Consider the following 13,057-nt stretch of genomic DNA (forward strand, 5'->3'; position numbering starts at 1 on the left):
CACCAAGTGGCACGTCTCAACAGAAATCAACGATTCCAGTTCGCATGGGGTTCACGTCAGCCTCGTTTGCATTTCTCCCATGGTAGTCATCAACCCATTTTCTCTCCCTGCCTAAACGTCTATAAACAGGAAAACGTACGGTAACTGCGGTTTTTTCATGCAAAGGATTCCTACACCTCAGTGCCATAATATGATGAACAAGACCATTGAACTGCTGCCCCCCACAATGGATGGAGGATCCCTTGACAACCTTCCATATTGGAAGATCTTGGTGACTTGATTAGTGGATTAAAAATGAATGGTCCATGTGGAAATAAAGTAGCAGTCCACACTCGACAAAAAAAAAAATTGTCAAGAGATCAAACGGTTGGGATCCTCCAGTCTGAGAAACTCATGAGGTGTGTCCTCCAACTGTAGATACGGCATGTCCCTCTAATTCCCTTCCGGGGCAGCGTATTAGGTGCGGCCAGGCCTCGCCCAGGCTGTGGGTTCCACTTTGATGTATGTGTTCTATATCTATGCAGGGATCATTTTTAAGGCATTAGTTCAAAAATGTAATAGGCCATAGAATAGGAAACAGTGGTGATTGACCATTACTAGGTTACAAATGTTTTGTATTAAATTGGTATTTGGTTTTTTGTTTTTTTTTGTCTTTTTTCCAATTCATATAAACCGTTTATATGACCTTGCTAATAGATCGAATGGCTAATAAACATTACTGAAATGCTACATTACCTGCTTTAGAAGTTTTTAACAGTTTCAATCACCACTGTTTTGCATATTATAATCCACCTTAGGTTTGGATATTTTTCATTTTTGGGGTGGTGCTGATCAGGAAAAATGGATGGACAGTAATAATTAAGAAAATTATTTGTGACATTTTAACTCATGAATATTCATAGGTATCACCACGTTTGTGGAGTCAAATCATCAAAAGGTCGTAATTTTCCGATCTTATAGTTTCTCTTTTGTCATCGACCATAGTTTCTACTGGAAACGGATTGGCCGGTGTACTGCAAAGACAAGCACCTACGCTCTTCGACCTCCCAACGGTTCAAAGTAGATCAAAGTTACATGCACAAAAAATGATGTATTTATTATATTCACACCGTTCATCTATTTTTCAAGATTATTTCAGCCCATGAGCTAAAAAAACAAATCACATCCAAAGCCCAATTAGATCACAACACAAATGCCAATGGGATAATAATTTTTGCAGTTAAAACATTAGTAGCGCCCATCATAATTTTTGTTCTTTTCCATCCAGTCTGTTTTTTAAGTTACAAAGATACGAATGAAGAAGAAAAACAAATATTATGTTGATTCAAAACTTCTATCACCGTAAGAGGGTACTTGGCGCGTGGTTTTAAAGGGGATTAGGTGGGAGTGAATTTTAATATCCCATATCATCCCGACATCCTGTTTAGGACTGGGCTACGAAGCTTCTTATTGGAATCCAGGTCTGGGCAAGGGATATCTATATTCCTACTTTGGCCAGTGTTATGTAGACCCCATTATGATGTATGTGCTTTATCTATACTGTCTATCCATTTTGAAATATACTCTAGGGCTTAATCGCAAAAATGAGGTAAACATAAATACCAGGTGGACTACAATATGAGAAAACAGTAGTGGTTAAATTCCATCATTAAAAACCTCCTAGGCCAACTGTAATAGTTACTTGATATCTAACCGGTTGATTAGGCCATAAAGACTTGGTTGAAGGGAAAAAATATATATCAGCTTCATCCAAAACTTTTGTGGCCCTAAAAAAGTTTTTAATGGTGGCCGTTCAATCAACACTGTGTGGTCCACTTGAGATTTGGATCAAACTAATTTTTGAGCTCTTAACAGAAAATGATTTATGGAAGAATGGGTGGACGGCATGGATGATACACATACATCACCGACCGGTAGTGGGCCTAGTGGCAAGGTGATTTACCAATCCGTTTTCATTTCCTACTCCAAACCACGTGCTTAAACGACAGTCCCTGACACAAGTAATTATTATATTTTTCTAATTCTATTCCACTTAAATCCACTTAATCGCATGCATCAAACACCCCAATACAAGGGTTTGAATGGTAGGCATTCAATCCGACCCTTCTTTTAGCAGTGTCCTCTCATTAATATTTATATGTCTTATTTTTTTAGTCAAGACTTACGATGAGCTCGCCAACTGGATGGAACGGTTTGGATATAACATACCTGGTGATGAGACTCCCAGAACATGCTGGCGTGGTCTCTGGTGTGGTACACCAGCGAATCTGCTTTTCTGCTTTACTGGATACGCAGACGATACAATCGTCAGTCTCAGCCACGAGTCAGTGCCTGGCTCCAGCCGGGAACGGGCAGGAACTTTGAGGGCGTGTTTGGACAGGCCCATCCCATGGGATTAGATTGTAATAGGGTGGATTGCATTCAATGATGGCTGTGCCAGTGGATTGCAGGCAATCCCATGGGATTGCTAAATCCAGGGAATTTACCACCAAGTATGTTTGGCCCGCCTGGTCAATCCCGGGATTACGCCCAGCCAATCCCTTCCAATTTGTTTATCCAAACATGTCCCAGGCAAAAATCATGGGATTAGGTGGGATTAGGAGGGATTGGGTGGATTTCAAGGTAATGATTGTGATGTCAGTGGATTGCTGGCAATCATGTGGGATTGCTCCAATCCAGGCAGAACTTCATCGTGCTTGTTTGGCACGCCCGGCCAATCCCGGGATTACTCCTTCCAATCCCTTCTAATACAATCTAATCCAATCCAGCCTGCCCGGCCAAACAGGCCCTCCATCCATGGGACGCGGATTGCGTCCTACCTCCGCCCGGACGGTATCTATAGTCCCCAGCGTGGTTTAAGTGTTTTATCCAAGCCGTTCAACACTTTTCTCCAATCATTTTAAGATCTGAGCTAACGAATGAGGCAGTTCGAAGCTCAAGTAAATCACAAAGTGGAGATTGAATGTCTACCATTAAAAACTTCTTGGGAGCTTGAGAAGTTTCGGATTAAGCTGATATTTGTGTTTTCATTTCATCCACGTCTACATGACCTCATGAATAGGTTGGATGGTAAAAAACATCACGTTGGCCCTTAGAAAGGTTTCAACGGTGGGTGTCATTATCAATGTTGCTTCCTTTGGCGTGGTCCACTGGAGCTGTGGACCTTTCTTATTTTTAAGATCATATCTTAAAATGATCCGAGAAAAGCTGTGAACGGCATAGATAAAATACTTACAGCACGAGTGGGCCCCACAAAGCCCTGCCCGGACGGATTACGGTCCGGGCGGGGGTAGGACCTATCCACATATCTAAGGCTCAAGTGTTACACAACGGGGATTAAACTCTTACCGTTGAAAACTTGGGGCCTACAAAAGTTTTGGATGGAGCCGATATTTGTGTTTTCTCTTGGTCCAGGAATATTTTACTTTATAAATAGGCTGGAGGGAAAATAAATATCACGGTAGGCTCCAGAAAAGTTTTAACGGTGAAAATTACTATCACCACTGCTTCCTGTGGTGTGGTCCATTTGAGCCTTAGACTTGCTTCATTTTTTAACTTATCACCTAAAATAACAGAAAAAAAAATAATGGACGGTGTGGATAACACCTATGCATCACGGTTGCCACTCAAAGCTCCTGCCCGTTCCTAGTTGGAGACCGGGACTCTGACTGAAGACAATTGTATCGTCCGTACATCGAGGAAGCGAAGAAAGCATAGAGGAAAAGAGAAGGGCTGGCATGCAACACACACCAGAGATCATTGTGTGTTGACGTCAGCAAGTTGCGCCGGTCCCATCATGAGGCGCGTCATATATAAAATTTTCTCTGTTGATCAATTTCCATCCTCCGAGTTAGACGCCACGACAAAAACCAGTTATAAAATCAAATGGGCACCACATGGAACGATGGGCATGGGATGCCAAAGGTTTGCGTGTGGGGCACGGTTCATGTCCTGCATCAGAAGCATGTATGAGTGAAAGTCACCGGATATAAAAATAAGGCTGGTACAAAAATCAATTGGGTCAGGCCGTTTGAACCGAATGGCGTTGCCCATATGAGTAATATGACTTCTGCATGAGTTGTCCAACCATTGGTTCACATGATAAATGTTTATACAAGGTGGTGGATTGCATTAGGTGTGAATGTAATTTCTAAAATTGGTGTCGTAGGCTATTTCTGTTAAAATATGTGGTTTTTTGAAAATATTTAAAATTTCAAAATTTTGAGATTTTGCCGCCAAAACAGTTTCTCCCCCGGGGTGCCGGAAATGTGCGGGGGACCCCCTGGGTCCCATCGATTTGCGTGGTTTGGGCCCCCTCATCCGTTTGAGGCGGTTTCGGATCCCAACAAATGCGTATTCACGCTTTCCGGATCATTTGAGTATGAGATGTACTGAATTATCATCCAAACTCATCGATTGACGGTCTAGAAAGAAATTGAGATCATTTCACATGATCATAGATGCATACAGGTCACATTTTAACGGTCAGTTTCGCCCGTCGGTGAAATTAGGGATCCTATGATCATTTCTATATTTTATCGCCCTCATCTAAGTTAAAGTACGTCAGTGTGCGCTGTGTTACCATAACACAGTCCAGTTTAATCCAAATCATGCTCTGATACCAACTTATAACGCCTCAAAAATTGAGGGTCAAACAAAAGCTCAACTCCCGAGATCCGATGCATACCTTATGCAACACAGATAAAGATGTTTAAATGTTGTCCATGTTAATGCATTAAACATGAGTGTGATTATCCTAAAATAACATATCATACTCCAAGTACAATTGAGTTAAGCAAGTAGAAGACTTAAGTACTTAAATTATAACATAAAAGTGTTTTACCATCCGGAGTATGAATCTGTTCCAGGCTGAATATATACATGTGTTTATTCCAAAATTTTCAAAATATCAAAATGCAACTGTCCATCTAATCCATGTAACTCTGTAATCCCGTCGAATCAGAACAAGGTCCATAGAGACCCGCCTGATAGCTGAAAGTAGGAGAACTCCTCCTCGTCGAAGAAGTCCAGCTCCAACACGAAAGCCTTGGCATATCTTGCATCTAAATCAGAGTCTAGTTGGTATTTTAAAATACCGTCCCAGAGTGGGAGTGAGTAATCAACTCAGTGGTATGATAATGCAAAGGTTAACATATTATCAATTTAGTCATGCAGTAATGATAAAGCAATACAACAATCATGTCCTAAATACTCTTGTTAATGCAGGAATGGTATGTTGTAATGATGTATGCCCTCGCCTGCACTCCCTCAGCGATTTCATCTCACGGTTGCGTATGACAAACTCCCTAAACGTGCGCTTCCTCGCCAAAGCACATTCAATGTGGTGCATGATCGTGTTAGCCAGGTAATTTATTAGGCTTATTCATACAGCAATTTCGAGAAGCTAAGGTACCTCCCTTTATATCACTTACCCAAACAATGATCCATATAGGGTCGTCAATCATAGTTAATCACATACGATAAACAAGTTGTAGGGCATCACTCCTAATGAAAGCAGTGGATATGTAAGTTCATAAGTTTACACTCGAGGTCACTACGGAGAGGCTCGTCACCTCAGCGTAGGCCTAATTTATACTCGAGGTCACTATGGAAAGGCTCGTCATCTCATGGTAGGCCGACAGCTCGAATACAGTATCTCATACCACCGTATTCGGCTCATGAGTTTGGGCTCATCATTGGTTACTACGGGGAGGCTCGTCACCCCAGCGTAGGCCGACAGCTCGACCACGGTGTCTCATACCACCATGCCTGGCTCACGAGTCTTAGCGGATTTTGGTACCATGGTTGAAACGAGTTTGCATTGGTAAATGGTACCTTAGATTCAAGCAGTAGCGTCCATGCATGGTGAACATACAGTAGGCCAATCAAGTTATTTGACAAGTGCGATTGGTAGGAGAGTACGTTAAATTGATCGACATGGAACGCATGAGCACTCCATGTGGCCTAACCACTGTCGACAATCAGCGTACGGTTCGGATTTATCGGACGTGCCTAATGTGACGAAACAAATTCAGCCACTCAATCGGGAATCGTTACTGATTGCCTGGACTACGTAGTAGTCCCAAACATACTCAACCGTAGCACGTGGATACATGTGATATTCATAATAGTATTTAACAAACAATTTAAATATAAATCTCATTCGAGCATTTTATCAAACACATTAAATATATTGTTATACATGTGCATTTCAACCATAAATCACGTAGTAGCAAATTACATTAGATGAAAGAAATTATAACTGTGGACAAGGTAGTTGAGAATCCTATCTCTACACCCTTGTTGGAAGCGATTTATCAAACAATTTCTCATTCAAACATTTTATCAAACACTTAGACTACATAATACTATATACATAAACTAAATTAATTATAGCATATATTATGACAAATCCTTTCATAAATGAGCTGTCATACATACAACAAACATGTATTCTAAATCAATAGTCATGACGAGCATAAATCATAATAGCAATTTCATTCAAACATTTCAACAAACACATGAAATGTATAATATATTCACATAGTTCACACATATGTATAATTTATCGAATACATCGTAATTAAGGTCATGTGCCAGCAATCAAGTCAGACATGAACCATTGCTGACATTGAAAGCCTTGAAAACCATAACCTAAACATTTAGCATCCGCACCTTTCGTCGGTTTGCTCGTTATAAATTCAGTTTGTATACTACGCTTTCGTCTACAGCACAACGGCTACCTAAATCACGAAATAGGTTAGTTATTTCGTCGTTTCCTCCATTTGAATCCCCAAAATGAGATTAGGGTTAGGATTTCTTACCAAAATTGAAGCTAGGATCGTTGGTGTAGCGAAATGCGAGAGGTGATTCAGCTCGTGGGGTGGTAGGAGTGAATCCCAGCAACGACCCACAAATCTCTCTCTTCTCCTCACTCTTTTCTCCTCTTTTCTCTCTTCTCTCTCCTAGGGTTAGAGAATTCGTATAGAATGAGAAATGGGTGGTTTAAGGGCATTATATAAGCCCAGAACTAATGTCAATGGCCCCAGGGCCATGGTATACTTAGGTTATAGTCAAAGGGTGTCTATTTCGGGCAAACAGGACTCATCGGAGGCCCATTACTCACATACGTCATGGAGTAAGTTCCCTGACCATGGATCTAAGCCAGGTTAAGGTTCTGGTCCGATCGAATTTGTAGATCGACCGTGGAGGACCTGTTTTAGTTCAACGGTCATCGTCACTCGATCAGGGCCACAAGTATACTGACAAGTGGAGAAAATTTTTCTTGATCCAAGGGTATAGTTTGGTTAGAATCTGACGGTCCGAAGTTTTCAATTTCGCCCGTAAGCGAATGGTCCAATTCACTTAAGTTCGAGTTTATTTCCCAAGGATATTCGCGTTTCTCACTTTTTTTGTTCAGGGCTCAAGTTGTGCGTTTTTTGATATTATTTGGGTTCGATTCCCACGATGCTTGTCAAGCCCAATAAGGTGGTCATAACCTTATAGTTTCGCGGTAATCGAATTTTCGACGCGCGGTCCAGGTACGATACGGAGTTTCAATGTGCTCCCGAGAGCAACTGGGTTTTGAGATTACTCCTGCGTCTTTAGGTAAACGTGAATTAGCGATTCTAATACTTTTGGGTCTTGCAGTTCGTATAAATAGTGGTTCAAGATAATTCACCGATTAATTTAGTTTATTACTTAATTAATTTTCGTCTAATTTCTAAATGATTCGCTCATTAAGGATTTCTGTCTGAGGTGGTACTCGGGTCTTTATACGGATTTTTTCGAGACGTTACACGTATCGTTTTACGTGATTTAGCTTAGTGAAATGAATTTCATATTTTATTTTATTTTATTTTTTCTATTTTCGGTGTATATAACATATTATTTTTTAACAATTCCTGTTCCTTCTAAAGGATAAGGTAGACTATTCTAAAGCAGGGAAGGACGTGTTGAGGACGAGCACGATCTTTGACGGGGTAACTATTCCAAATCCACACAATTTCTTTAGTTTCCTCGTAGAGATGTCTCGAATAAGGAAACGTAAAAAAAATTAAAAAAAATCTAGAAAATTCATAAATTGATTGATAATTGAAATAAAAGAGCATACAACCTTTTAATTAGGGATACTAAACCTTGGAAAAAGTTTCATAATTAAACTACAAGTCCCATAAACCGTGACTTACTATAAATAGTAAACTTAGTATTTATATATGGTCGTCATTTGTACTAGACCTTATGTTTTTTGGCAAAAATAATGTCCTATTTAGCTTAACATTGCTATTCTCCTAATTATTCTAAGCACTTTTCAGGTTAGACGCAACTCCTACAGATTAATAGATGAAGAGCTATAATCAAAGTAAAGCTTATTGTAAATAGTAAAAATGAAAATAAAATGATAATTCAACTATCGATTTAATGGAATCCAGCAAATTTGACGTGTGCAACCCGGCATAATAAGATTGGTTGGCTAAAGTAGCCCGGCTTACCCAAAATTAACGAGAAGCTTGCAAATCAATGGTTTACACTTCAAAAACAAAAAGACGAAGAAGGAATTTAATAGGAAAATATCTTGTACACATGAGAATGTGCTGATTAGGAAAATTGTTAGTGGCCTAACCTTGCATTCAAAATCAACTGCTATGGATTCTAAAGGTTTGCTTGGGTTCCGTACTCAGATTCTTTTTATTACTTTTGAAAAAAAAATAAAAAAATCTGAAGTTAGTTGGATAAATATATATTTTTAAATAACTCAACATTTTAATTTTACTTATAGCCATTGGTAAAAACTAGCTTTTAAATTTTTCTCTCATCTCTTCACACAATCGACCGTTCATATGAAAGGTTGGCCGTATATTGATGCACTGCCTACATTAAAGGTGGACCTGCATAATCGATGATCCATATCAAATGTCAAAGGCTGGCTCTAGGTAATGGGCAATAGACATTGAAGGTAACCCCGGAAAATAAACAATTAACATTGATGGTTGGTCCACATTTAGGCGGCCGCACGTAATTGGTAGTTCACATCAAAGGTTGGCCCTATTGATGAATGGCTGGCATCTAAGGCAAGCCCCGCATGATGGACAACTCACATTGAAGGTGGGCCTACATGATGGATGGTCCATATCAAAGGTGGGCTCCACAAAATGAGTAATGGACAATGAAGGTGGGGGCCACATGATGGACATTTTTTTTAAAAAAAATGGGAGACTCTCTTCATGTCAACCCACATGATGGACGGTTGACATAAAAGGTGGGCTCCACAAAAGGATCAATGGACAATGAAGGTGGGGCCCACATGATGGATGGTCCACATCAAAGGTTGGCCCCTAATGATGAATGATCCACATCCAAGGTGGGCTTGTAATGATGGACAACCCACATTGAAGGTGGGGCCTACATGATGTAAGGTCAACGTCAAAGGTGGGCTCCACAGGATGGATAATAATATTGACGGTGGGCTCCACATGATGGATGATGCACATGAGGACAGTTCACATCGAAGGTTGGCCCATGACAATGAATAATCTACCTCCAAGGCAAGCTCCACATAATGGATGGTTTCACTTCAGAGTTCAGCCCTATATGATGGATGGTCCACTTGGGCTCAACATGATGGACAGTCCACATCCAATGTCTGACATGGTGGATGTCCCACATCCAAGGTGGGTCCTATATGATGGATATAGGATGGATAGCCCACATAGAAGGTAAATCTCACAAGGCATATGGTCCATATGAAGATAGGCCATACACGATGGACGGTTCACATTGAAGACAAAGCCAATGAGGGCCCAACATAGTGAATAGTCTACTTTGAAAGTTAGCTCCACATGATGGATGATAGATATTAAGGGTGGAGCAAACAAATTTAAGAAATATGTACTTAGATAATGTGGTAAACCTCTTTTACTTTTACTTTTTTCCTTTTACTTATACTTTTGATTTTAAAACCTAGAATAAGCTTCATGAGACACATATAAGCAGCTTACTTGAAGTTTCAAGTGAGCTGGATATGGCCCACCCAGATGCAGACCCGAAGATGCTTGTGCAATTTCACGGTGCTATGAATTGTATGGTGTTACAGGGGTGTGAATATTGGCTGACATGTATGGACTTGTTTATATGGATCAGATATACTTCATTCATCAGCTGTCTCACGTTGTATGGATATGGCTAAAAGTCAATCCGCTTCAACCACGTTGAGATCATAACTACCAATCTACCATTATTAAAACTATCCAGTCTGTCTCTCTCTCTCTCTCTCTCTGTGTATCTAATTTATTGATTTGATGCATCCACCCCAATGAAGAGAGTCACCCATACGCAGGCATTCCATCGGTGACAGGACCACACTCCACGTGATTTTGGGCATGATTTTACAATGTGGGACTGCTTTCACCTCGTGCTGGTGAGGACCGCAGTTGAATTAGACGTGAGTTGAGATCAAAATAACAGAGGCCCACACGTTTCAGCACCCCATCAAAGTTAGCTACCACGTGTCCTGATTTGGCCCGTTGGATGGGGGAGTGGATTAGGTGAGACCCCAGGCTCACCAAAGAGGGTGCGGCCCTTTCCGTAGGGCCCACCTTGATGTATGTATTATGTATCTATGCTGCTTACCTAATTTGGATATATGGACGTTCTAAATCTTGATTGCCAAATGTGGATGGACAAATCTCGTTTATGTCCTCGATAGAAACTTCGATACTCGGGCAGAGAACGATGGATGATAACCAGTTTTTTAGAAATTGCATTAGTTAAATTAAATTGTTTAAATAATGGGTCCTAGTTTGAATGTATTATGAACTAAATATTAAGCTTTTATCTGATTATTTGACCATAGGCTCAGTGGACATATATCAGACAGTTAAAATGAAAAATATTCAATCATCCCATTTCCACAAACATATATCCGAGAATACGAGCCGTGGCTTGCTCAAATAATCTGATCTTGGTATGAGCCAGTTAATTCTACAATTTAATTAGTTTAACGTTAGTTAATGCATGTCATATGTGCATTTGAATATCATATAACTCGTCTTTCCTTTTCATGGCTAAAAGGATGTGAGTGTGATGTCGCTGGCCTGAATAACATGAAAGGCATGGTGAGAGACAGTTTAGAAGACGTGCTCTGACTTCCTTAGACCAAAAGCCAATTGATGGATAAGGTATTATTGATGGTCGGATGCGGTGTCTGTGCATCACGTGATGTGGCTGGGTTTGATTGGTCCATGTATAGTCATGTACATGGTCGAGTAGACTTAGGAAGTCCCATCTCTAACCGCGACACATATGGCCCAATCAATGCGGAATACGATCCTTGACCGCGAAGGACCGACCTGTTTATGAGAGGGTATGCCGTACCGGTCCGACCCTGGGTCTGGTCTAGTCAAGATTTTAAAACACGGCTAGGAAGTTGGAACCATTCATTAAGCGGGCGTGGATTAGGTAAGTCCGGGTAACGGGTGCTGCTTCGGTTGATACCCGGTTCCACTGAGTGGGTGGATCCTTGACTGTGGGGCCCACCTTGATGTATGGGACTTATATCCATGCTGTCCATCAGTTTTGAAAGCTTATTTAAGGACATGATCCAAATCTCAGGTTGCCCACACCACAGTAAACTGTGTTGATTGAAATTTCACTATTAAAAGTTCTTAAGGGCCACTTGATCGTTTATTTGCCATCTAACCTGTTGATAAGATCACAAAGACCTAGATGAATGGACCAAATGAATATCAGATTGATCCAAAACTTTTGTGGCTCACAATAAGCTTTTAATGGACAATAATCATTATTTCCTGTGATGTGGTCCACCTGCGGTTTGAATATTTTCAATTTTAGATGGTATTTTAAAATGAGCTGCCAAACCGGATCAACAACATTGATGTAAGGAAAATAAATCATGACAAACCATAGTCAAGGATCCACCCAAGTCGCGCCTCCAATAGGGGTGTACACTGAGTTGAACCGAGTTGAGTTGGCCTCAGCTTGACTCGGCTTGGTCAACAAACACACCCAACTCGTGTTCGGCTTGGCTCGGTGATCGAGCCACCATGTTCAGCTCAACTCGGCTTGGTTACCAGATCAAACCAGTTGGAGCTCGGTTATCAGATCGGACCAATTCGAGCCGTGTTCGAGCTCGAGCTTTCGAGCACACGCTAGCAGAGAGAGACAGACAGGGGGGGTTAGGCCTTAAGGTTGTTGGTCGAGCATAGAGAGAGAGAGGTAATGATTTTTTTCAACCAAAAGGAAAATGGTAAAATAGAAATTTATGGTTTATTTATTTATTTATTTTTATTTTGATACTACTTAACCGACTTGATTCAAGTGCGAGCTATATATTGAACCAAGTCGAGTCGAGTTCAGGCCAGCTCACACTCGGCTCGAACTGAGTTTCAGACTTTAAAGACCAGCTCAACTCAAATCAAACTCAGTTTCAAACCAAGTTAATTAAGCTTTTTTGACGTATGTGTTTAATATCTACTCTGCCCATAAGTTTTTTTTTGCTCATTTTAGGGAATGGTCCATAAATAAAGCGTATCAAGATATCAAGTAGATCACACTTGCAGAAAAATGGTGGGTTGTAAAAGATTTTCGGATCAACCTGATACTTGAATTTTCCCCCTGGCACAAATTTATCAAAAGATTGGATAGGAAATAAACATTATAAACGGTCCTAAGAAATTTTTAATGGTGGGTGTTTAATGACTATTGTTTCCTGTGACGTGGTTCATTTGAGATTTGGATATATTTCATTTTTGTAACCGTAACCTAAAATCAGCTGAAAAAACCGATGAACGGAGTGGATATACAACAAACATAATAAAGTGAATGGTGAGTGTTCATTGACTATTGTTTCCTATGGTGTGGTCCACTTAAGATTTGGATCTACTTCATTTTTTAGAACACCACATAAAATGAGTTGGAAAAACTGATGAACCGAGTGGATATATAACACATATAATAAGGTTGGCCCACGGTTTGGGACTCACCCACTCGACTACTACACCGGACTTACCTGATACACGCCCTCGTTAAACAAAGAAAT

Source organism: Magnolia sinica, chromosome 4 (assembly GCF_029962835.1).
Source record: "Magnolia sinica isolate HGM2019 chromosome 4, MsV1, whole genome shotgun sequence".
Taxonomy (NCBI): domain Eukaryota; kingdom Viridiplantae; phylum Streptophyta; class Magnoliopsida; order Magnoliales; family Magnoliaceae; genus Magnolia; species Magnolia sinica.